The following is a 24,299-nucleotide window of genomic DNA, read 5'->3' as shown; positions in this document are numbered from 1 at the left end:
CCTGTGACTTGAATACTATGCCTCTGTTAACGCAACCCAAAACTGCATTTGCTTGTTTTGCAACAGCATCGCATTGCTGAATCATGTTGCGGTTGTGATCCACCACAACTTCCAGATCCTTCTCAGCAGTGCTGCTGCCAAGCCAGTTTCCCCCCATCATGGGCAGCTCTAGGAATTTCGCCGCCCCAAGCATGGCGGCACGCCGCGGGGAGCGCTCTGGCGGTCGCCAGTCCCGCGGCTCTGGTGGACCTCCTGCAGACATGCCTGCGGAGGGTCCGCTGGTCCCGCAGCTCTGGTGGAGCATCCGCAGGCATGCCTGCGGGAGGTCCACCGGAGCCGCCTGCCACCCTCCTGGCGACAGGCAGAACGCCTCCCGCAGCATGCCGCCCCAAGCACACACTTGGCGCGCTGGGGTCTGGAGCCGGCCCTGTCCCCCATTCTATAACTGTGCATTTTGTTTTTCTTCCCTAAGTGTAGCACCTTACATTTGTCTTTGTTAAATTTCAGTTTATCTACTTGTGTTTACTGCTGTCTTTGCCAGCCCCTCTACATTTACTCACCATATTTGTGCTGTGTTCTTGTTGAGTTTAAAACCCTGATCCTACAATTGCTGGTTCAGTGCCTTGGATTGTAAAGTTTCTCCAGGCGTACAATTTTATCTGTTACCTGCTTGGAAAGTCCTGGCGCTCCAGAGTCAATTCAATAAAATCTGAGTCCTCCGTCAAAGCCATTATATTTGACAATGATTATTTCTTCTACCTTCTCCCCTAAGCCATCCTGTCATATTAAGGTTCATGGCCCGGATCACATGGAGTGGGAAATGTATCCAAATCTGGTGTATGTGCTTATGGAGGGTGTTAAGAACAGGGGGTAGAGTTTTTCTATTTAGCATGAGGATGATGTGGGAGACTTCTTATCAACACTACTGAGGTCTTAGCACAAAGCATCCCATAGCCTATAAACCAGGCACTCTGAAGTATGAGAAGCAAAACTTCCCACTAACACTGCAAACTGTCCCATGCAAGAATAGGAGTCCTATGACCTTAGGGTCCCCTTCAGCTGCAGGCTTGGCAGCATTGTCTCAAGAGCCCTGGGGGAGTACATTTCTAGAAATATAGGCAGTGCTGCCATCTCTGCCTATAGTCAAGGTTGCCTGAGACTTTCCCCTGGAAGACCCTGTTCTCAGTTGCTCATAACGTCATCAAACTTTAATTGTTTGGGTTGAAATGTTCCATGCCAGGTATCCATCTCAGGCTCTTTTTGGAAAGTTTCAGCTAAAACAGCACAGCTGCTTCTGAGAGTGAGGATAGAGAAAAATACCTGGTTTTGCCCATGTTAACAGTCTTATAACGTTTTGTTGGGACGCTCTAGTGCCTCCATCTTTTGAAGCAGGGACTTGGAATTTGGTGTGGAAGGTCCCCGGCTGTCAAAAATGTGCCTTTTGCTCTCCCCACATGAAAACTTGTGCAAGTTAAAAGCCTCCAAAAAAAACCAACCAAACAAAAAACCCCTCAATTTGCACATGCGCAACTCACACATATTGGAGTTTGGCAGCTACATTCTCTGAAGATACCAGTTGCACCAAGTGTACTCCAACCCCTGTGCACCACCTCAACAGAGTGATCAAGCATGCTCCAACCCAAGACTCCAAGGTCTGTGCAGGACTCTCCCTCCTCTCAGCAACCAGAGAGCTGCTGGGCCACTGGGCACAGGAACTGAGAGCAGGGAGATTGTCTTTCCAGTGCTCTCAATGATCTCCCTGCTGGTGCCCAGGCAGCAAGGAGGGGAAGGAGAAAGTGCCTGATATAAGGCAGATGGGTGAGAAATGAGGGAGGGAGTGGACGAGGAGGGGGCAGGAACAAGGAGATGGAGATGGGGAGGGGTGGCAGATAAGTACAGAGTGGGACAGGTGCTGGGTGGGGTTGACATAAGGAGATTGGGATAAAAGCAGAGGGGACCATGCGGGTGTCATGGGGCCAGAAAGGTGTATCCACTAAAGGCTACTCCCCTCCAAAACCTGGCACTGAACCCAGGAGCCTGGAGTTTCTACATTCCTCTGTTGTCAGCAACTAGCTGTGACAATCGCTGGCAAAGCTTATGTCTCAGCCCACTCTAGTGGCTGGTGCACATGGAGGATAACAGTATACTACTACCAGTTATTTGGTTAGGTCGAGCTGGGGAGGTCCGTGCTGTAGATCTAAAGATGTGGAATGGTGTCTGCTCAGACCACCAGATCACACTAGGGAACAGCATGACCACTCTCCTACGCACCTATCTATAATGTGTAGGGAAAAGAAGTTGCATGATTACAGGAGACTTCAATTTGAGTGCAATATGCAGGAGGTCTCAGGCTGCCAGCACTAAAACACCCTTGGAATTTGTAATTATTATATATGACAATTTCCTAACTCAAAAAAGTGTTGCAGTCAACACGGGGGGAATTCTTTATTAGATCTTGTCCTAACTGATTAGGAGGAACTGATCAGTAATCACAGAACTAAACATTAATGGTAGTGTAGGTACAAATGGCCATGACTTGATCACATTTATCATGTGCAAGCAAAATAAAGTCCAGACCAGCAATATATATACTTGGTGCTTCAGTAGGGTCAATTTCACAAAGTGGACAACAATGATGAGGCAAATCAGCTGGGAGGAAGAATTTAATCAGAAAAACGTAAATAATAATTGGGACTCATGTAAGAATTCCTTACTAGATGACCCAAAGACCATAATCCAACAACCGAGGAAGAAGTCCTGCTGGTTAAAAAAAAATCCTGATTTAGAGGGGAAGTGAAGGCAGCTATAATTTTTTTTAAATGCAACAAATGGAAGAAAAGAGAATTTGATAGTAAAGAATATAAATCAGAAATTAGAAATGGTAGAAAATTGATAAGAGAAGCAACAGACATTCGGAGAACTCTATGGCCAGCAGAGTTAAGGATAAGAAGAAGATTTTAAATATATTAGGAACAAAAAAATAATCCTAATAGTGACATAAGTCCATTTCTACATGGAAATGGTAGAATTATCAATAAAAATTTACAAAAGGCAAAAGTATTCAATAAATATTTCTGTTCTGTATTTGGGAAAAACACATGATGTAGTCTCATCATACAGTGATGATAACACTCATTCCATTCCATTAGTATCACAGGAGGCTGTTAAATGGAAGCTATCGAAGTTAGAAATTTTTAAATCAGCAGGTCCAGATAATTTGAATCTAAGAGTTTTTAAAGAGCTGGCTGAGGAGCTTCAGAGAAGAGCCATGAGAATGATTAAAAGATTAGAAAACCTGTCTTATAGTGGTAGACTCAAAGAGTTCACACTATTAAACTTAACAAAGAATGTTAAAGGCTGACTTGATTACAGTCTAAGTCTGTACATGGGGAATAAATATTTGATAATGGGCTCTTCAATCTAGCAGAGAAAGGTACAGCATGATCCAATGGCCAGAAGTTGGAGCTAAACAAACTCAGACTGGAAATAAGGCATAAATTCAGTGAAGATCATTAGCTATTGGAACAATTTATCAAGGGTCAAGGTGGATTCTGCATCCCTCACAATTTTAAAAATCAAGGTTGGGTGTTTTTCATAAGATCTTCTCTAGAAGTTATTTTGGGAAGTTCTATCTGACTAGATGATCTCAGTTGTCTCCTCTGGTCTTGGAATCTGAACCTAGGGAAGGAATAAACCTGCTGATGACCCAAGATGGTATTCAATATGGTTCCACATGGTAGAAATTTGGGCTATTTAAGTATTTGGGCTTAATATAAGGGTATCTGGGTACAGCCTAATGACCTGTTGTATACAGGAGGTCATATTAGATGATCTGATGGTCCCTTTTGGCCTTACCTCTATGAAATTGACATTCTGTTTTTTCATGTTTGTTTTTAAATAGGAAATCACACAATAACCCTAAATTAAAAGACGTTACGATTGAAAAGTCAAACCCTCAAAACTTAGGAAGTGCCAAAATTAAGGTTGCCAGTGCAATCTTAATTCACTCCCTTGTACAAATATATTGTGATACTGTCTTTACATAATCACATACAGTTTTTTCCAGAGGACCCTGCCCTCATTTGGATGATGCTCCGGGAATGAATTAGCGTTCTGTAGTTAACGAAGTTGCCACAAAGTTCTTATGTGATGCTGGGTAGGAGACTTAAACTTACTTTCAACAGGTGATCACTAATTGTGTGTTCCTCATTTTCTGGATGCCCAGCTTGCAACCTTGGCATATGATTTGCAGAAGTGCTGAGCATGCACAGCTGCCACCCAAGTTAATGAGAGCAGTGCTTTGAACATATGAACTGCTATATAATGCTAAGGTCTCTGAAAAAATCAAGCCTTAGGCATCTCAAATTAGGCACCTAAAATCTGTGTCTCAGTGCCTCATCTGAGAAATGGGGATAGTACCACCCTCTCACACCACAGGGATGTTGTGAAGATGACTTCATTAATGGCTGAAAAGCACTCGGATGTTACACTAAAGAACACTATAGAAAAGCCCAGAAGGAAATTAATAATTCTAGATTCAGAGCAGGGTTTGAATAGTGAGCAGTAAATAAGGCCTGAGGCCACACATCGAACAACAAGGATAAAACACAATATTGACTAGCTACCCAGTCAGTGAGAACCATCCATCTCGTGCACTGAATGAGGCCAGGTTTCCGTGGGAAAAAAATAATGCGTCATTATGTAATTAAAGACTGTTTCAGGCAACCTTAATCCTGGCATTTCCTAACTTTTTGAGTACTTGACTTTGCAACCTTAACATTCTTTTAACAAGTTTTTATGCAATATAACAATACAATGGCTCCTCTCAATCGTCAAATAGGTGTTAACAAGTATGCCATTAAAAGAACCTTTAACATAAAGCTGGGAACCAAGGCCTTTGCAGGAGATGGGGATATTTCCTAGAGCAGTTATTTCAAGCACGGACAAAAGGAAATATCATTATGTTGTGCCTCTAGGTTAAGTAATGAACCTAAGATCATGTCTATACGTACAGTGCTGTGGCTGTACCAATGCAGCTGTGCCGCTCTAGCACGTACATAATAAAACCACCTCCGCGAGCGGCAGAAGCTATGTCAGTGGACGAAGCTCTCCCGTTAACATAGCACTGTGCACACAAGCGCTTCTGTTGGGGTAACTTATGTCACCCAGGGGAGTATAGACATAGCCTTGGAGACCAAACGCTGTATCTAATATTCATTAATATGGAAGCAGCTTCCACTTGCATTTAAGAACCCAGGCTAGGATAGGCTCATGGTGTTACAGGAATGAGGAGTCAGTTCACAGTCTGCTTATGATAAAGCACCTGCACTGCTGTTACTTATAATTTAAGAGCTGCTAACTTCACCTCTGCTTTTTGTGCCATGGCACATTCTGGGTCCTCACAAGCCAAAATGAGAAAAAGGAATCTCATTTTTCAAAGGCTGGAACTGCTGGTGCAGAAAATAACTAAATGCTAGGGACCAAATTCTGCCTTCAGTTACACTAGCATAAATCCAATGTAATTCACTGACTTTGGTGGAGTTACTCTCCAGATCTGGTGTAACCACGAGCAGAATTTGGCCCTCGCTGTTTTTCTGTGGCACTAAAGTCTTTAAGGGGAATCCTACAAAAGATTTAGCCAGGAACAAAATCTCCTGTATTGCACAAATCTATCAGAACTCCGTATTATATAAAAGAGTGCATGTACGTGCTCAAGCTCCTTGCGCTGGAGTGAGAGGCTTCCCTTTAGGGTTGCCAATGCTCCCGGGTTGGCTGGGAGTCTCCCGGAATCAGAATCAATCTGCCAGTGGCTACTGAAACCAATCCGTGAGATTTTAATAGGTGCTAAAAGTCCAGTTGGCGGCGCAGCAGGGCTAAGGCAGGCTCCCTACCTGCCCTGGATCTGTACGGCTCCCGGAAACAACCAGTATATCCAGCTCCTAGGCACAGCAGCAGCCAGGGGGGGTCTCTGCGCACTGCCCCACCCCGAGCGCCAACTCCGCAGCTCCCATTGACTGTGGTTCCTGGCCAATGGGATCTGCGGGGCTGGTGCCGGCAGGCAGAGGCAGCACACAGAGCCGCCTGGCCACCGATGAGCGTAGGAGCCAGACATGGCGGTCACTTCCAGGAGCCGCCCAAAGTGAGCACTGCCTGGCCAGAGCTCACACCCCTCACCTCATCCTGCACCCCAACCCCCTGCTCCAGCCCTGAGCCCCCTCCCGCACCCAACTTCCTTCCCAGAGCCCTCACCCCACACCCCAACCCCCAGCCCAGAGCCTGCACCCCCTCCTGCATCCCAACCCCCTGCCCCAGCCCCATGAAAGTGAGTGAGGGTGGGGGAGAGCGACTGACGGGGGGGGAGATGGAGTGAGTGGGGGGGCAGGGCCTCTGAGAAGGGGTGTGGCCTCAGGGAAGGGGTTGAGCAGGGGGCGGGGCAAGAGTGTTTGGGTTTGTGCCATTAGACAGTTGGGAACCCTAATTCCCTTGCAGAAGCCACAGTGCATATAGGTTTGTGAATGAGACATTAGACAGAAGAAACACAACATGGATGTCATGATCTAGAATGCTAGAACCCCCTACTAGACCTCCCCATCGCAGGGGTGTCTATGGTGCAAGTTGTGTAGTTGTGCCGAAGCCCAACCAGCAGTGGGCCCCTACTGGGAAGTGCTTACCCCCCTCACAGCTGCTCCCCATCCTTGGCAACTGCAAAGCAGGCACTGAGCAGCTGGACATGGCGCCTGGCTAACCCCGCTGTGGGTCCTGCTGCCCTGGCAGTCCCTGGTCCTTGCCGCCCTCCTGGACTCACGCTGTGGCTGCTACTGCAGCAGCAAGGAAATCATCCAGAAAAGTGCACGGGAGGACTAGGTAAGTGGAGGTTGCTGGAGGCCAGGTGGGCAGTGCAAGGGATGGGCTGGGAGTGTTAGGCAGAAGGTGCTTGGGTTCTGCTGTGGTTGAGCGGAGCAGTTCCAGGGGTAGTGGGCAGATAGGGAGCTGGTCCCCAGCCCTGAGGGTGGAGGATGAGCAGACTGGCCAAAGGGGACCCTAACCCCCCCCCAACCTGTTTTTTGCACCAGGCCCTCTAGGGCCTTGTTACACCACTGATCCCCATGATGCTGCCACCAAGGACAGTGATGTAGGTTATTCATCATGTAAGCACCAGCCACATACATTAGAACTACCCAGGGGCTAATCCAGGGGTTGGCAACCTTTCAGCAGTGCTGTGCCGAGTCTTCATTGATTCACTCTCATTTAAGGTTTCGCGTGCCAGTAATACATGTTAATGTTTTTAGAAGGTCTCTTTCTATAAGTCTATAATATAGAACTAAACTATTGTTGTATGTAAAGTAAATAAGGGTTTTAAAATGTTTAAGAAGCTTCATTTAAAATTAAATTAAAATGCAGAGCCCCCGGACCGGTGGCCAGGACCCGGGCAGTGTGAGCGCCACTGCAAATCAGCCCGTGTGCCGCCTTCGGCACGCGTGCCATAGGTTGCCTACCCCTGGGCTAATCCAACCACCAGGGATGACATTTGAGATGCTTTTCTTCTTTTTCATGAACCTTCTGGATTTTTGCGTCTAGACCCATGATAATATCAGCTTCCTGAAACTTGTGTGAGAAAAGGGCCATTTCATGACCTTCCCAAACAAACCACATGTGGATGTCCACATGGGCGGCAGATAATGGAGGCTGGGGGAAGCTAAGCCCCCTCAAACCTCCACTAATGCGCCGTGCCGCAGACCTGGGGCCAGGCTGTGGTGGGGCTCAGAGCTCCTTGGGGCGGCTCAGGCTCAGAGCTTCTCTGGGTGCTGGCTGGGGCTTGGGGCTGCTCCAGGTGCTGGCCAGCCCAGGTTCAGGGCTGCTCTGGGTATTGTCAGGCCGGCCACGGTTTGAGGCTCCTTGGGTGCTGGTGGGCCGGCAGGCCAGCCAGGGAGATCAGAGGGGCAGTGCTTCTATATCGTGATGCCAATTTTTCCCAACCTAGTGCTAAAAATTTCCCAAATCTGGTGACAAATTCCCAGATAGTTTTTTATTTCAAAATCTCAAAGGAACATAATGTGTGTTTTTAATAACTATATAATATATATTATATCCAAATTATTCTTATTCAGTCAAGATATTTCACATTTATTATAATTTTATACGTATAGACATGTCTTTCAATTTTAAACTTATGTTACTTATACAGTAAATAAAATATTTAACTCATGAAGAGTAGGATTGAAATTATAGAAAACAATGTATTTTACACAAATTTCACTATTTTAAAAACAAAAGTATTAATAAGTACAGCATGTGCCCTGCAGTGTACTGTACATCAAAGTTACTTTGAAAAAAATAAAAAATAAACATATTACAAAATAAGATAGAAAGGCAAACAGAACAAATAACACTCTTTTATATAATTTTCCTTATTATAATCTGAATTTTATCCATTTTCTGACTCACGGTCTGAGTTGTCACTAGCAACATCATTACCATCATTAATATTTTACTAGTTTTATCACTGTTATTTTTACTGTACTTATTTTTACAATACAAGTGCTTAATAGTAATTACAAAATTAGAACATTTCTCTTGCTTTGCTTTCAAAGCTGACTTTATAACTACACTAGAATTGAGTGTTTTGGTTGTCATACAGTTTCTTTTTATGTCAGTTACCATGGAAAAAATTCTTTCACATGCTGCATTTGAATGCGGTAATGTGAAAACCTTTTTAGCCAGTTCAGATATATTTGCAAACATGAATTGACCTGAATAATCTAAATTCATTAACTTTCAATTGTCTACAAGTTCCTCAGTCTCAGTTTGCACCAAAACATTGCTAATTATACCAGTACATTTATCTTTCTTTAATGTTACAGCCTCAGCAATTTTGGAATCAGGGAAACATTTTTAAACTACTTCAGTCAAGTGTTCTACCGACTTAATACTGTCATTGTGTTCAGCAAAGTAACAGGCCATTCTAATCTCTGCATTTTTAACTTGCTCTTCAAATGTTTTTGCTTTTTTAATTTCACAATCTTGTTTATTAAACATATCATCAATTTTCTTTGTATTAGATACTGTCTCAACCTTTTGTTTATGTTTTTTACCATTAGCATCCGTATCTAACTCACTAGTACGTGCCTGGATTTTTACAGCACAACATTTGCAATAAGCAAAAAAACGATTGTTTTCTACTTTCTGCAGCCAGTCTTGGTATTTACCTTATTGAAGCCATGAGTCTTGAAAGGCTTTTTTGAAAGTAGATGGCTTCTCTTTTGGTGAAAGTTCACCTCGAGTCTTCAATACTCTATCGGGGGTGCTCTCCCGTTGTTTTCATTTCGACGTGGACGGATCTTTGTCTGCTCCTGCCGTCCTCGTCCTCTTTTCACCAGCCTTACCAGTCTCTTTATTCATTTTATACATTAGCTAAAAAATGGAAAGAGATCCCTGAAATAATGGAATGCGATAATTAGTATAATGTATATTTCAATTTATATTTAAATCAAAGAAGGGAACGTATTACATATTATTACCTAACACAGTAGGCGAAGGTATTTAATATTTGCCTGGAGGAAGGTGCTGTTACAAATTTATGAACAGCCGAACGCTCTGGTCCACATTCTCTGTGCAACTGCAAGCACAAAATACAAAATTTTAGAGGTTAATGACAGATCAAGAAACTAATCATAATCAGTAAGTATTGCAATATATTTAATTATTGGAAGAAACCTTATCTAGAAGATACATTTGATAACCATCTCCTCATTACCCGCCAGCCAGCTGTTGCTGAGGTTGGTTTGTTGTGAGTGCATGTGTGCACTTGTCACTTCACTTGTGCCATTATGATATAGTACGTTGAAGCACCACCAATAGGAGAGCAGCACAGCCCGATTATGAAAATCATGTGACAAATATTCACCAATCAAAGAACGCATTTTGAGGGAAATTTAAAAGAAGCGCAAATATTATACTTTTTATGAAAACTTCCCAGGATTATTTAGGTTTTGAATGAAAATTCCCAGTTTCCCAAGTTGAAACATTTTACTCAAAAATTCCCAGATTTTCCCAGGATATAGAAGCACTGCAGGGGGAGGGCAGAAGGGGCGAGGTGATTGCAGAATGGGCGGAGCAGGGGGGCTAGCCTCCCCGCACAAGGAGTGCACGCACAGCCCATGGATGTCATGTAAAATGTACAGGAGCCTTTCACGAACCCATCCACATAGTTCTCTAATAGGTTCTCTTCTGCAGCTCATTAGCTGACAACAATATCAGAAAAACTGTGAAAGAAACCTTTAAAAATGTATTTAGCATTAGTACACAAATCACTTAGAAACATTAGCCCTTCAGTTCTGTGGGATAGGGCATTGCTATTATCCCCATTTCACAGATGGGGAACAGAGAGACAGTGACTTGCACAGGGTCACAGAGGAAGTCTGTGGCAAAGGAAATAATTGAACCTAGATTTCCCCAGCTCCCAAACACAGGATCACCGTTCCCCATTGCTCTCAAAGCACGTTATAAAGATGACAAATATCATTATCCCATTTCACGGATGAGGAAACAGAGAGGTGCAGAGACTTTCCCAAGGCTTACTCAGCAGGCCAGTAGCAGAGTTGAATACAACCCAGGTCTCCTGAGTCCAAGACCAGTGCTCGCTCCACTAGGCCGCACTGACTCCAGGCAGGCAGCTATTGACTTTAATTTGCCCCATGGGAGTGAAGAGCACAGCATCACGCAGATCAGGCTCACAGTTACCTGATCGCCAGTTAAAACTGGACAAACATCAACAGGCATGTCACACCAGAGGGAATGGGAAACATTAAATCTCCGAGAACATAATTTTTTTAAAAAATGAGAAATAATTGGAGCAAAAACTTTCCTATTTTCCAATAAGGGACCTTTTATTTTTAGAGCAGATAATTCCAGATTAATTCCTCAGTTACCAGATCTATTTCTTATGAGCTGAAGCAGAGCACTGGGACAGCAATACAGCCTTATGGCTAACAGATGTCCTTCCATTGTGCGTCTGATCACAGAAAAAGACAGTGCCATAAAGTCCATGGGGCCTGATTCTCCTCCGAGACCACCGCACCTCAGCAGTGATGCCACTGAAGTTACACCGGTGTAAAAGCTTGCAGAGGCGAGAGGCGCGCAAGACCCCCATGTCACTAGCTGCAAGCAGCCTCTTTAATCCCTTGCCTCCATAATCAGTTTTAAAATGGCCATCAAATCTTTCCTTTGCCACTAATTGAAAAAGTAATGTCAGCAATAATCTGCTGCCCCTGTTTATCTCCATATATCTGGACAGTTTCTGCTAATGCATTGTTTCATAAACATATGTTCTAACACACATACAAGAAGAGAAAGTCCCCAACTCCCTGCACCAGTTACGGAGGCTAAATGCTTTAAATATTACTTTTAATACTAATGTCAGATTATTAAAAACATAATCCAGTCCACTGATTGGACCTCATGTAAGCAGGAGGATAAGAGGGTTTCCAGCCATGCATTAACACATTTCATGGAGAGCAAAGCCACTTTCTTCCTACTAAAACATAAGGTCATGAACTAATAGGAGCTGTTCTTCAAGTGAGGCTTTTTATTATTATTATTATATATAAATAGTTTAGTGAAAGTTAATCTGTCAAATGGACTAATATTTGTTGCGCTAAAGCAGAGCAAACAAGAACTAACTGTAATTTATGTCAAATGTTGCTATTTTGCTCTTAAAGACCAATCCGGGCTCTTAAAAACATGGATGTTTAAATAGAACAGAGCCCAACAGTAAGAAGCACTCAGCCCAAAGCAGCTTTATTTAAATGTGTTGTAAGAGACTCAAATAAAGTAAGCTACCTAAATCTCTCAAAGATGGACCGATAAAGGGGGAAGGGCTCTGACCCCAGATGCTTTTCTCCCTCCTGAAAGGGTGGTGTTGCCCTTTTTATTTTTAATTCTCTTCCACCTCTTTCGTTTTCGCTGACTTTCTCTCTCTCCCCCCCCTAGGGACTAGCCCATACATCTGTTTCTGCCCAAGCAAATCCCCACGCTCGTGGACTGTTTGGCAGAGGAGGCTGGGGGGGGCGGGCAGCGTTATTGGCATCCTTGTCCTAGCGAGTGAGCTTGTCACCTCTCCATTCTGCTCGGCTTCTGCCAGCCTAGCGCCTGGCAACCCGAGCATGCCCTGGGACCTGGTTGTTTTCCTAATTCCCAGTGCAGTGGCCTGCACTGGTGCCAGAGACTAGCTCACTGCTCCCGCCTCCTTTGGATTGAAACAGGAGAGTGATTTGGAAAACTGGAGCAGCTAGTAATACTGTATATACCCAGAAAGGGTCTATTTTGTATGGGTCCAATAAGTTGGCTGAAATTCCATTTTAAAACAGACAAAATGCACAGCTGTCTGAAGGGAGCTGAGGCCAGCTGATTGACCCAATTGCAGCTCATTTCATTGCTTAACTAGGGCTTCAGAGTCTGGCAGGGGTTTCTGAAGCTAAGGCCTTGGATCGTGGAAGCAGAGCTGTCTCTTTCTCTCTGCTTAAAGCACTTGCTTCTAACTGATCTACTGAGTGACTCTAGCATCCGGGTCCATTCTGTTCTCCTGAGTCAGTGGCTGGAGGTGCCACTGGCAGGAAGGGAAACCGGGGGTCAGAGTGAGCAAAGGGGGATGTAGCCGCCCATGTTGGTGCCCTGTGGGAGCTGGCCCTTCAGATTCCAGCCACTGCCAGCGCTTTAAGCTTCATAAACAGGCATCTGCAACCAGAACGGGATTTACAGCAAATAGATTTTGTACATTCAGAGAGGGGGGGAAAAAAGTCTCCATAGATGCACAGGATCAGCATAATGAGCATATGCTCATTACAGTTTGAGTTCAGATTGAAAGGTAGGTTACTTGCATGCAGACTAGGAGGGAAAAAACTAGACCACCCCCATTCCCTCCCCTGTAACGTCCCTCGTTACAAAGGTCCTGTTTAGCTTAGATGCATCAGAGATCATTTTTATTATCAGCTTTTCCATATGGACCTTTTCTATGTTAAGGCTCATACTAACAGGATGGTCCAGTGGTTAGGCACCAGCTTAGAACTTGGGAGACCTGTATTCAAGTCCCTGCTCTGCAACAGCCTTCCTGTGTGGCCCTGGACAAATCACTTAGTCTCACTGTGCCTCAGTTTCCCATCTGCACAATACCTATGTGAAGTTAAAATTTTGAGGCACTCAGATACTATGGTAACATGAACTATATAAGTGGACTTAATTAGATAGAGACTTAAGGAGGGGTCATTTTCTGTCTAAGCTAAACCGGTGCTTCATAAAGGAAGGCAGGACTTTATAAATAAAAAGATTCTCCTGTGTTTAAGCAGTGGACTGGGACTCAGGAGAGCTGGGTTCTGTTCCTGGCTCCTTTACAGGTCCCCCCTGAAACCTCGGCACAGTCACTTTTGTTCTCTGTGCCTCATTTGCAGCCGGGGCAGACAGCCTCGTGCTAGCTTCCCATGAGACAGAGTGCTAAAAATAGCAGTGTGGACACCGTGGCCCAGAGGGCAGCTCTGGCTAGCCACCCGAGCTTGGACCCAGGGGATCGGCCAGGGTTGCACTCAGGCAGTAGCCCAACCACCTCCTGTGCTGCAATATCTACACTACTGTTTTTAGCATGCTAGCTCCAGCGGAGCTATTGCGAATCTGTCCTCCCAGGCCCCTAGGCACTGTAGAGATGTACCCTGAATGTACACAGTGCTAATACCGACCGTACTGGTCTGTACAGAGTGCTTTCAGATCCTAGCATGGAACATGCCATGAAAAGCATTCTTACAGCTTTTGATTTAGTAGCATATTTGTTTTCATTTGCCAGCTGTGACATAGCTTGGAATGGACAAACAGCAACTCCCCTCCTCCACCAATCCCAGAGTTCTCTCAGCACAAGGAGGCAGCAGGAAATGGATCAGAGTTGGGCAAAATGCAGCCACTGCCCATTTCTAACTTCGTAGCTCAGCCGGACGAAGGCAACATTTCACTGAAGGTTGCCAGGTCTCCTGACCTTCTTGTCACTGGTGTTCCCCGGCCTACTGCCAGCTCACACAAGGAAGGGCACAAAGTCTGGGGAAAGCAAAACTTGTCTCTTGTCTCCACTATGGACAGGCAGAGACAGACTCAGGAGTGGCGAAAGCTTCCTAAAACTGGGAGGTGGGGGGAAGCCACCGGCGCCTGAATCGTGGCCCTGCCCCTCCCCGCTCTGCCCCAGGGCCACCCAGAGGGGGGAGCAAGGGGGGCAATTTGCCCCAGGCCCCACAGGGGCCTCCATGAGAGTTTTTTGGGGGCCCTGGTGCAGGGTTCTTCACTCGCTCCGGAGGCCCTGGAAAACTCTCGCAGGGCCTGGGCCCCCAGAGCTTCTTCCGCTCCGGGTCTTTGGCAGTAATTCGGCGGCGGGGGGTGGGGGGGTCCTTCTGCTCCAGGACCCGCCACCGAAGTGCCCCAAAGACCTGCGGCGGGGGGTCCTTCTGCCCTGGGACCTGCTGCCGAAGTACCGGGTCTTCGGCGGCAATTCAGCGGCAGCAGCCCCCCCGCCACCAAAGACCTCAGGCCCACTTAATCCTCTGGACGGCCCTGCTCTGCCCCTTCGTCCCGAGCCTCTGCCCTCGCACCACCCCTTCTCCTGAGCCCCCACGTCAGCCCCTTCTCCCCGAGGCCCAGCCCCCATACGCCTCTTCCCTCCCCCCCCCAAGACCCCACCCTCTGCTCGCTCCTCTCCACCCCCCGTCGCTTGCCCTTACGGCCCCCCATTCCGGTGCCCCTGGACAGACTCACTCAACAAGAAACAATTTGAAATCTCAGCAGATGCCCAGCTGTAGAGAGCCAGGCTACCGATAACTTGACAGAAGAGCCATTCAAAAAAGCTTAAAGCGATTCATTGACTACAACAGGCCCAGATTCTGCCACTCGCACGCCCACCGACACCAAAGGCACTACTCACAGGTTACGTACTACTCACAGGGAGTAAAGGTTGCCCCCGGCAATTAACTTGCCACACACAGTTCAATTTACAGGCCATAGAGCACAGCAGATTTTTTGTTGTGACAAGAATCAGAAATAGCAATATACACAAGTGCCTTGAAATATCTTCTTAGAGGCCCAAATCCTGAATTCTTTATGTTGTTTTTACTCAGTCCTTATTTTAATTTTTAAAATTCATCATGTTTATTGGAGTACTGCCTACAGACAGCCCGAGAATGGGGCCCCGTTGTTCTAGGCGCCGCACAGAGAGAGGCAGACAGTCTGGGCTCCTTGCAATCTAAATAGACAAGACAGACACAGGTTAGGAGAGAGGGGGTATAACATACAATTTGCTCAGGCAAAACTCCCATTGACCAATTCAGGATTCAATCCAGAGATTTTAGCACATTTTCCCCTGAAGAGTAGTTTTATAATGGATGTACCCCTGCACAGTGCTAAAGTTTTGAATAATTTTTTTTTCCTTTTTGTGGAGGGAGGAGGAGATTTGGGGATACGTACAGAATTCATGGAGTTCCAGCAAACAATTACTTTTTTTTTTAAATCATTGTACATTTTTCCAAGCAACTTTTAAAATATAGCTCAATAAGTATCCCTGGCTGAGTGAATGGCTGAACGTACCATTTATACGCCATACTTTAGCAGCTATGAATTGTACTCTGGCCTTGGTCTGAGCCAATTCCTTTTGAACCCAGTGGGAAGATTCATTGTTTTCAAAGAGGGTTGGGTCAGGCCCTAAGGTCCAGTTCCTCAAAGGCATTTAAGTCACCTAACTACCATTGGACTCAACTGAGTTAGGCACCCTTTGAGGAACTAGGCTTAAGTTATCACCACAAACTGGCCGCCCATGTGTGCTACACTCGGCATCTGACTGATTCTTGGGAGAGCCAACTCTACACTCCAGCCTCTTTTTGTAGTGCTAGGTAACCGTCCATTGTACCGATGGAGCCACCTCCACAAATGCTCATTTAGGTTTACCGTCTATAGAAAGTTGCCAGGGTCAAAGAGAGCTAAGAACAATGCATAAGCCAAACACAACTGCCACGAGGTAGCAGCCGGTTGGGGTATGAAGTGGGAGGTGGTGGGTTCCAATCACCAGGCTATGGAAGATTGAGTATCTAGTGAAAAATATGCTGTGATGATCCGAGTGCAGTGATTCATACATTTGTAAACTCCGGGCTGGGCTACTGAAATGCACCACCCCAGATTCGGTGCTACTTCTCCTGAGAGATGGGGCCCACACGGTGCAGCCTGGGAGATAGCGGGGAGAAAGATGTCTTTATGCCGTGTTTGCACTGCATTGATCTAAGCTACTGCAGGGACCCAAATGGTTCCTGGAATAAGTTACAGCAGCCCCTGGGGTTAAATTTATAGACACCTGTCCCTGTCTGCCCATGGGCTGCCTTGCAGCCCAGAATCTCCATATCACCAAGCACTCCCTTCTGGACACGGCCCCACCCTCTGTTTGAAGGGAGAGCAGAGTAGAGTGTCAGCCCTGTACTGCACCGGCATGGGTGGAATTCTCCCTGACCCCTTGCAATGACATTAGAGCCCCTATAGCCTGGAAGAGTGTATGGGGCCTGAATCATCCCCTCTGCATACGAGAATGATAGTGCTGGTTCTCAAAAAGCTCCAGCTGGTGGGAAGTGCAGCAGCCCACCTGCTAAACAACACAGGATGCACCTGTGCACATCTTGCCAGTGCTCCGGTCATGGTGCTGGCTACCTACTCAACACCAGAGCCGATGCAAAGTTCTGGCCCCCTCCTTGAGAGTCCCCGGTGGGATGGGGGTAGGCCACCTATCCAGCCATCTCTTTCCATGACCTCCCACAGCTCCTACATTCTGCAGGAACGAGGGAGTTAGACTGTACCACTGGGGCAGGACACCGAGCTCTCTCCATGGCTCACCTTCCACAGCCATCAGACCTCCCACTGCTTTGGCTTAGCTTTCCCATTGGAATAAGCCTACCCATTTACCCCTCACAGGTGAGGCGAGAGGAGAGAACCAAATACAGAGTGATGGTGAGTACAGTATATGTCGGCTAAGGTATTTTTAAGATAAGGCACTCAGATGCTATGGTGATAAGCACAGGATGGATGGACACATGGCATAGGTTAGAAAGGGAGCGATCCAGGCACCACAATGGCACAGCCAATTGATACCAATTCATTTCCATAACGCACGGTGGTGGAGCCAATCCCATGCTCATTTAGCCCAAAGAAGTGTCACCAGGAATGGAAGGACAGAAAACAAGGGGGAAAGGAAGGATTAAAAAAAAACACATGAAAAACACAAGCTGTTAAATTTAAAACATTAACAAATTTGGAAATGTATCCTGTTCAGCAGATCAGTGAATATTGAAATGAAATGAGGCCAGAAGCTAATTATATGGAAATATGTCTATTTGCACATTTCACTGGAAGGCAAAGCAGAGAGTGCATCTAATATAGCTTCACAACTGACAAGAATATTAAGTTTTCTATCATTTTCCCAGCTTGGCTACCTTTCTCAGCGTGCATTCTGGACTAGTTCCTATTAAGGTGAGAACAGAATCAAACTCATTAATTGTCTGCATTTTAGATATGATAAGAATTTAGTAGCTGATGTTAATTAAACTACAAAACAACTCTTCTAGCTGTGGTGTGCATTCCAAGTTGGAGCAATTAATTCACTCACTTACACTGATCAAGATTTAATTACCATCACTCTGTGCAATTACTCCATAATTAAAGTAATTTGGTTCATTCCACTTGCTGACAGTGTCATTGAACAGCCATTCATACTACCAAAAGAAGTGATAATTAACTTAAAGAACAGCTCAAGGCAGTTTTACCCAGTGCAGTTCACTTTTTGTTTTCTCTAAATGTACCTGTGCTGGAGAAAGAAACACCACAGAATACTGACAGGAGACCTATTAAAGGATTTGGTGGTTTTCTTTAAAATAAGACACACATACTCTAACAGATCCATAGCCACATAGGGCTTCCTGGTTGTCACTATACTGCATGTTGTATAATTTAGAATTCCACTGTGACAGTGGGAATAGAACCCACCCTTTGGCTCCAGAAATACAGACTCGTCCCACTGGAGCTAAAGGAGGCTCTTTGTTAGGTATGGGATACATGTACAGATGTCACCTTGGCTCCAACCTGAAAGAAAAATTGGGCTTTGCGCAGAGAGAGCTCTCCAATCATCCAAGGAAGACAGACAATCCTTGGAGATTCAATACTCCGAAGACTTGAAAGAGCATTCTGCAAGGGACAGGTGGACAACAGGATGCTGCGCTGTCTTCCTGGAGAAGAAGACATGAGACATCACTCTAAGATTGTATAGGTTTCTGAAGTTGACTGCCAAGGATCCATTGGTGATGGTTCACATTGGCACGAATGACGCTGCATCATGGGATCTCACAGATGATAGATGACTTCAGGGAACTTGGAAGAATGCTGAAGAAGTCCAAGCTATCTTCTGAGAGATTCTTCCTGTCTCCTGAGCAAAGGAAGGCAGAAGAGACTGGGAGTGAACGGCTGGTTAGGTAAGGGATGGAAGGTGGAGGGTTTGGGTTTTGTAGAACATTGGTTCACTTTCTATGACGAGAGGGGGCTGTGTAGTTTGGAGAAGGGGGCCAATCCCCTTGGGGACAGGCTGCTTAGAGTACTCAGAAGGGTGTTAAATTAATAACAAGAAGGGAGGGTAAAAAGAGGGAAGATATGAGACCTCGGCACGAAATTCAGATGTTGAGAACAAAATTCATCAAGGAATCAAAAGACATGGAGAAGAAATTCTTGAAAACATGTTTCAGCTAACATGGGGGAATTCTTTATTAGACCTTGTCTGAATAGAAAAAGAGCTGATCACAGGAACTAAAAATTAAGGGTAGTTTAGGGAAAGTGATCATGATTTGATGACATTTACAGTGTGCAAACAGAATAAAGTCCAGACCAGTAATTGTGTGCGTGCGCATGCACGCGCGCACACACACAGACACACACACACAGAGCTTTAATAGGGCCAGTTTCACAAAGTCAAAAACTAGCTGGCAGGAAAGATTTAATCAGAAAAATGTGAAAGATAATTAGGAAACTTAATACCTTACTAGATGCCCCAAAAGCCATAATCCAGCAATCAGGAAAGAAGGCTGTAACAGTTAAAAAGAAACCAAATGTGTGCAATTTACAGCCTTTATAACCCTATTATGTCTACACAAGTGTGAGTGCTTCACAAGTTGCCACTAGGTCTAATTGTTATTAAAATATCACTGGCTGTCTCAAGGTTTAAAGAGTTTACTCAGACCATTTATACTAGGAAATAAAGATATCACATACGTGCTGTGCTTAAAATAGATGACGATAACAGACAATGAGATACTCATTGGTACATATGGAAATATTTGTATGCCGTATTTTAAATAAAGAACAAATTCTAGTTTGCTAGCGTTACCGGGCAATTTCTTTCAGATCCAATTTTGAGCTTGAAAATTCTGAAAAATGTGTTTGCTTGCCGGAATATTCCCTGAGACACCAGAATTTTGAGTAACTTCTGTAGAATACTTTCAGAAAAGTTATGCTTATTCAGTCGAGGAACAGAAAAATACCATGTGACGTGTGCATCCAGCCAAAACTGCTCACATTTTAAATATCAAATATTCACTACAAACAGCTCTCGAACAAGCTACAAAACCAGAAATTATGCAGAGATAAGAACGGCCATACTGGGTCAGACCAAAGATCCATCTAGCCCATTACCCTGTCTTCTGACAGTGGCCAATGCCAGGTGCCCCAGAAGGATTGAACAAAGCAGGTAATCATCAAGTGATCCATCCCCTGTCGCCCATTCCCAGCTTCTGGCAAACAGAGGCTAGAGACATCATCCCTGCTCATCCTAGCTAATAGTCATTGATGGACCTATCCTCCTTGAACTTATCTAGTTCTTATTTGAACCCTGTTATAGTCTTGATTTTGAAAAAATAAGTTTGAGAAAATGGCAAATTATTCATGGAGAATTCACAAGTGTCAAGTAAATTACTCATTACAATTTATGAGTCATATGAGTCAACAGTGTGCCCTTGTTGCCAAGAAGGCTAACGGCATTTTGGGCTGTATAAGTAGGGGCATTGCCAGCAGATCGAGGGATGTGATCATTCCCCTCTATTCGACATTGGTGAGGCCTCATCTGGAGTACTGTGTCCAGTTTTGGGCCCCACACTACAAGAAGGATGTGGAAAACTTGGAAAGATCCAGCGGAGGGCAACAAAAATGATTAGGGGGCTGGAGCACATGACTTATGAGGAGACGCTGAGGGAATTGGGATTGTTTAGTCTTCAGAAGAGAAGAATGAGGGGGGATTTGATAGCTGCTTTCAACTACCTGAAAGGGGGTTCCAAAGAGGATGGATCTAGACTGTTCTCAGTGGTACCAGATGACAGAACAAGGAGTAATGGTCTCAAGTTGCAGTGGGGGAGGTTTAGGTTGAATATTAGGAAAAACTTTTTCACTCAGAGAGTGGTGAAGCACTGGAATGGGTTACCTAGGGAGGTGGTGGAATCTCCTTCCTTAGAGGTTTTTAAGATCAGGCTTGACAAAGCCCTGGCTGGGATGATTTAGTTAAGAATTGGTCCTGCTTTGAGCAGGGGGTTGGACTAGATGACCTCCTGAGGTCCCTTCCAACCCTGATATTCTATGATTCCATGATTCTGTTTTCCTAGCCCTGGTATACTGTGCATATCATTGTACCTAAGCAGGATCCTGGAGGATCAGAGCTTGTGTTATGCACCAGCAAAACTTGCAGATATCAAGAAATCTGTGACACAATGGTCTATGTGAGCCTTTCAGACTCGAAATAGCCAGACAACCTATCTTCGGTCTCACTAAGTTTCTGTCTACACTATCACACTTAATGGTATTTAGAGCCAATAGATTTCTAACTAGAGCTTTGTATAAGCTTAAAATCTTGTCTCTCACCAAAGAGAAGTTGGTCCAATAAAAGATATTACCTCATCCATCTTCTCTCTCTAATATCCATATCTAATATATCCATATCATATCTAGTTGGGCAGGGGATTAGACTATGTGAACTCCTGAGGTCTCTTCCAACCCTGATATTCTAACACAGCTACAAACCACATTCAGAAACTGTGCCAGACCATAGATTAGTGGGTGCCTGTAGCTTTAGGAACTGCGATAGCTTCTTCAGTGCTTTTTGCTTAGTTTTGGATCTTGCTTTCTCAGTGGCAGAATTCAAACTGGGGCAGTTGGAAATGACCTCTGACCCTTGGCATGGACTGCATGGTGGCTATACCACACACAGTCTCCCAGTCTGCTCATTTTGAGTCATGTGTTGACGTTATTGTCTTGTTCCCTTGTTTTTCTATTATATAGTTAGCCATTTTGTTTTCTGGTCAGGCATGATGGCTTAGGAGGTGTGTGGTGACCGTGTGGAGTAGCTGCTAGTGTTGAGCTAAGGTGTTGGGTGTGGCTGAAGAGTTCAGAGGGTCACTCCTCACGTAGCAATGCAGGGTGCTGAATGCTGACCAGAACCCAGAGCTGCGTGCAGCAGCCACGAGCAGGTTTCTGGTTTGCACACTGTGAAGTGTTTGCTTAGCACAAGTTCTTCTTGCCTGAATGTGAAGATCATCACAGAAACACAACTACTCCTAGAAGAGCAAACAGTTTGACTTCACTGAGACCGGCTGCTCAGTAAAACACCGGTTCACAATGGACAGGGAAACTAAGCTATAACAAGCAGCATGTTTTTGAACATGGCTGTTGATAGCATAGCCCGACTCAAGCTGTCATGCGACCAGGGCATAAACAGCCAAAGAACAATCTCCTTTTATTTCAACATGCAATGCAAAATGTTCTCAGAGATCCTAGTTATAGAGAAAATTATTCTCAGACTTTTACCATTTATACAGTATGAGAGAGAGCTGGTATTTTAGTAGGGCTCACAAAAGAATTATTTATTAGCCTTCTGTTGGCTGAACACTAGCCATGTTAATATTATCTCTACACAAGGGCAGCAAAAAAAAAATCAGTTTCCCTTTAGTGAAAAAAGGACATTTATTTTTAAGCTTCTAAAAGGGTATTACAAAGGAATGAAAAGCAAAAAAAACCTGCCTAGCAGCATCATTTAAAAATAGTCAGCAACATAATGCAACAGGTGGACATTAATTCATGCTAACCTTGCACACCTAAACACCATTAATTCATCAAAACTAATAATATTAATTCTTTCAAAAATGAGATTAAAGACAGGCACCCCTTGCAGTCATAATCTGTGACTGATGGCACTAAAATGAAACCTACAGTACACAATGCTACCAACAGAGCTTTCAGAATCTAAAAAATTGCAACTAGCAACCAATACATGAATCCTCCAGACAATGTACCTTATCTTTAAGGAAGCGTGTACTTGCATACCAAAGAAAGCAAAACAAAACACTTATGATTTATCAAACTAATTATTTCTTTTCATAAGAAAATTCCTCCATTCAGGCTTATCTAAATCAGTAAGAACAGTATGATGTTTAGGACACACACTGAAATCACTAATCTGACCTCTTAGTCCTCATCCTCAAAGGACACCTGAACAACAGCTTCAAAAGATGCTAACTTAAATTCATACCTACTCTAGACACCAAAAGTCAAGGACAGAGACCCTGGATTTTTGGCTCATTACAACACCCACTAACCCACCTTTGTCCTGCAACCATAGAGGCATTAACTGTCCAATTCACCATGAATGATCTCCGGCAACATGTTTTTAAACTCCTTATCTGTTCCACCTTGTATTTATCTGTGACATTCAAGAACCTTCCCCAGACCCGAAGAAGACCTCTGTGTATGAGCACGAAAGCATGTCTCTCTCACCATCAGATGTTAGTCCAATAGAAGATATTACCTCACCAGCTGGGATGGGAGCTTAACGGAAGTCTTTTAGCCACAGAAAAGGTGCAGAACAGGTAGTGGTAGTATAAGCTATGCCGTGCAGTTTTCATCTCTAGGGAGTGAGAATGTAGTTTAATATCCCAGCCCATTCATTTTTATTGTTTTTATATAAAATATAAACACATGACAAAACATATAAACACATACACAAGATGGAAACAGCATATAAATAACGAAATTCAACATTCAGTATTTGCAAAAGTTGGAATAAAAAACAAAAACCTGAACCTGTAGAGGTCATACAGGACATGAGTTATAAAAGTGACTAAATAGATAAATAAGTGAGAACATAACCTTTGAGTATCGGACACTGGTATATACTAACTGCAAAAGTATGAACAGTTTCATGTGTGACCAGACAGCCTCATTTTTTCCCCCAAGTGTTTCTATTTGACAGTCATTTCAGGCAGTAGTAGAAAGCTCATTAAGCCAGTCTGTGTATGAAGGAGTGTAGCAGATCCAGCACTGGAGCACTCACCGATGGGGCGCCTCCTGCTGGTCATCTGGGAATTAACTCTTTTCCAGCCTCAGAGCGCCCTCTGCTGGCCAGTGTCTCATCTGCCTCAGGCCCCATGTCCCTCCCGGACCCCAGTGCCCTTTCCCTTGGGGTTCTGCCCACAGCAGCGCCCCCACGCTCTGGGTCTCCCCTCCCAGGGGAACCCCACCCCCTCTGCCCACCTTGCCTCAGTGGCTACTGCCAGTTGTCAGCTAGCCCCCTCTCACTGGGGCAAACTGCAGTCTGTACTGGCCACTCATCATTGGCAAGGGGGTTGGACCTGCTGCCTTTCCCTACAGCCTCAGTACCTCCTCTGGCCTTTAGCCAGGCCTCAACCTGGGGACTCGCCCGGGCCAAGCTCCCCAACTCTGCCTGCCCTTCCCCAGCAGTGCTCTGCTTGAGGTACCCTGTGCTCCCAGGCAGCTAGGCCCTTCTCACTCCAAAGCTGGAGAGACTGCCTGCCTTTAGGCCCAGAAGCTCTTTTATAGGGCCCAGCCCTGGCCCCGATTGGCTGCCTCCCACAGCTGCTCTTAATCTCCTTTTTAATTGGGTCCCACCCCCAGCCCTCTCCAAGGGCTGCTTTTAAACCCTGCCCTGCAAATTTCCATTTTCTCAAAACAATTTTTTTGGCCACTAATCCATTTCTTAATGTGCACGGGTAATACCGAAAATACACAAGCTCGGAGAAGGAGAGATAGCAACACAACGTTTTTGAGAGAGCACTGAATGTGGCGTTCCAGAACACATGCATTTTTTGCCAGGCATAGAGGAGATGTGAAAGGTTGGCATGTGTCTGTTCGCATCTCCAACATTTGCTGCGTATTGCCAATCTAGCTGTAAACAAATGTTCCGGAGTCCAGTAGCACCTATT

General features: G+C 44.9%; 1 long non-coding RNA gene across 2 annotated transcripts in view; it reads right to left on the bottom strand.

The window, feature by feature from the left end:
• Positions 1 to 8,144: 8,144 nt before the first annotated feature.
• The window catches only part of LOC123368586, a 42,245-nt gene continuing 26,090 nt past the window's right edge, over positions 8,145 to 24,299 (bottom strand). For both annotated transcript variants that reach the window (XR_006578827.1, XR_006578828.1), the window contains 2 exons: positions 9,519 to 9,616; positions 8,145 to 9,432 (listed from right to left, as the gene is read on the bottom strand). This is a non-coding gene — a long non-coding RNA (uncharacterized LOC123368586). The remainder of the gene's footprint in view (positions 9,433 to 9,518; positions 9,617 to 24,299) is intronic.

Source organism: Mauremys mutica, chromosome 4 (genome assembly GCF_020497125.1).
Source record: "Mauremys mutica isolate MM-2020 ecotype Southern chromosome 4, ASM2049712v1, whole genome shotgun sequence".
In the NCBI taxonomy this organism is placed as follows: Eukaryota; Metazoa; Chordata; order Testudines; family Geoemydidae; genus Mauremys; species Mauremys mutica.
This window is presented reverse-complemented; position numbering and strand designations above follow the sequence as displayed.